We start from the raw sequence: 3,227 nt of genomic DNA on the forward strand, positions 1-3,227 counted from the left end.
ACCCAGTGCAGCTAAGCAGCTGTAACTATGGTTACATGTATTATTCCAAACCAAAAGGGAGTCTAGTCCATGAGGCCTACAGATAGCAGACTCCCTCGGGATGCAGATCATGCAGATTCAGAGGTGACACCTCGATATTCACAGAATTTCAGTTCAGTTCAAAGGGCTTTCTTGGCATGGGAAACATATATGTTGCCAAAGGAAACATCACAAAAAAATCACAAACATTTTAGTGTAGGCCTATGCAAATACAAATAGGTGAAGTGAGTGAATAGTTAAATGTGCTATTTACAAATGTATTTAAATGGTAACTTTTTAGTTTATGTAAAGTGTGTCTATGTACAGAGATCAGTGCGGTGCAGATAGTGCAGGGATCAGTCGGTCTTTACGGTGGCTGTGTTTCATTTGAATAGGACATATAGGCCTACCGGTGACTTACTGCCCCCTCGTGGTTAAGATTGTTAACTACGTCGCCTATCATTCGGTTTAAATTGGACAAAATATCCATCCACATTCGACAGTGTTACTCCTGTCATGTGTGTGTGTGTGTGCGTGTGTGTGTACGTGCGTGCGAGCATGCGTGTGTGTATGTGCGTGTGTGCGCGTGTGTGTGTGCATCTGCAATCGTTACTGGAAGAAAGTGAAGCACTGCCTGGTGAGCCAACACACCCCTGTGAGCTGAAAGGATGGATGCAGAGAGGAGAGGACAGAGAGACAGACAGAACAGAGTTGAGGACAGACAGGGGTCCCTTCTTAAGAATTACCCGGCAGTCACGTGACCCCCGCGGAAGTGTTTCTCGAGAAATGTCAGTACCGCAGATCTGAGCTCCACTTCCAGGACCGCTACTCGACCTGAAAACAGCACATCACAAAACTTTCTCAAACAGCAGAAACTACTTCGGCTTGTCCAGGGAGTTGTTTACAAATTCGAAAAGGTAAGACGCAGGCTATGTAAGTTAAACAATCACATTTGGTCAAATTTCTGGCAGTAAAATATGTTTTTACATTGATTTAATTACTTTTAGACTGCGCTTGATGCGATTGCCTAATTCGTTATACGAGTTTTGATCAAAAGAAAAGGGGAACCAGGACTGTCTGAACGTGTTGCAGTGTAATGGGGTGACCAACTTATTGATTTTGTCGACTAATAGAGAATTCATGTCTCTTATTTCTGAATTCGGCAAATATGTTATTCACACAGCACGGGCTGTGCCTACCGCTTTCCCTCGCCGTGTGTGTGTGTGTGTGTGTGTGTGTGTGTGTGTGCGTGTGCGTGCGTGCGTGTGTGTTCGCTTCCGGGCAGCGGGGACCTGGCCTCCGGGATGGAATGCTGCTGACGCGGGTGTTGTTGTTTTGTTGATCCCGGTGCGACTCTGTATTCTTCTGGGACCTCGCGGCGACCTGAATGCGCCTTATAGCATCTGAGCTTCTCTAACCCAGTCAAACATGTGAGGATCTAGTCTTTCTCTAAGTCAAACATGTGAGGATCTAGTCTTTCTCTAGTGCACCCCCGACACACGCAGGTGTGCAGGTGGAGTGACAGGTGTTGGACTTTTCCTTTGAGGTGTGTGCACGTGTGTGTTTATGTGTTTGTGTGTGTGACCCATGTTTCTAGAGTGGTTCCACTCACTCAAACCCGTGTATATGAACTCACAGAGGCGATGGTGATGACAATGATGATGATGATGATGATGATGGGGAAGATGACTAATAGTGAAACTCCTTCAGTCCACTGAGTGCTCCTTTGTGTGTGTGTGTGTGTGTGTGTGTGTGTGTGTGTGTGTTTTAGATGGCCTATTTGCATGGAGGAATCCTGACAGAATTAATTTTAATTTAAGGTGTTACTTCTGTGCTCTAACTGTTCTGTGTGCCAACTGTTCTCCGCTCTGACTATGTGCAGGGCAGCTTGGCTCATGTTTACTACTACTACTACTACCACTACTACTACTACTACTACTACCACTACTACTACTACTACTACTACTACTACTACTGCTACTACTAATACTACTACTGCTACTACTATTACTTCTACTATTACTACTACTACTACTACTACTACTATTACTATTACTACTACTACTACTACCACTACTACTACTACTGCTACTACAACTACTACTAATACTACGACTGCTACCACTACTATTACTACTACTACTACTACTACTACTACCACTACTACTACTACCACTACTACTACTACCACTACTACTACTTCTACTACTACTAATACTACTACTGCTACTACTATTACTACTACTATTACTACTACTACTACTACTACTACTACTACTACTAATACTACTACTACTACTACTACTACTACTACTACCACATGAACACAGTTCAGATCACAGGGACACAGTTCAGATCACAGGAACACAGTTCAGATCACAGGAACACAGTTCAGATCACAGGAAGACAGTTCATATCACATGAACACAGTTCATATCACATGAACACAGCTCAGATCACATGAACACAGTTCAGATCACATGAACACAGTTCAGATCACAGGGACACAGTTCAGATCACAGGAACACAGCTCAGATCACATGAACACAGTTCAGATCACATGAACAGTTCAGATCACAGGGACACAGTTCAGATCACATGAACACAGTTCAGATCACATGAACACAGTTCAGATCACAGGAACACAGTTCACTCCAGATCACAGGGACACAGTTCAGATCACATGAACACAGTTCAGATCACATGAACACAGCTCAGATCACATGAACACAGTTCAGATCACAGGGACACAGTTCAGATCACATGAACACAGCTCAGATCACAGGAACACAGTTCAGATCACATGAACACAGTTCAGATCACATAAACACGGTTCAGATTACAGGAACAAGGTTCAGATCACAGGAACACGGTTCAGATCACAGGGACACGGTTCAGATCACAGGAACACAGTTCAGATCACATGAACACAGCTCAGATCACAGGAACACAGTTCAGATCACATGAACACAGTTCAGATCACAGGGACACAGTTCAGATCACATGAACACAGTTCAGATCACAGGAACACAGTTCAGATCACATGAACACAGTTCAGATCACATGAACACAGTTCAGATCACAGGGACACAGTTCAGATCACAGGGACACAGTTCACTACAGATCACAGGAACACAGTTCAGATCACAGGGACACAGTTCAGATCACAGGAAGACAGTTCAGATCACATGAACACAGTTCAGATCACA

Source organism: Borostomias antarcticus (assembly GCF_949987555.1).
Source record: "Borostomias antarcticus genome assembly, chromosome: 1".
Classification (NCBI taxonomy): Eukaryota; Metazoa; Chordata; class Actinopteri; order Stomiiformes; family Stomiidae; genus Borostomias; species Borostomias antarcticus.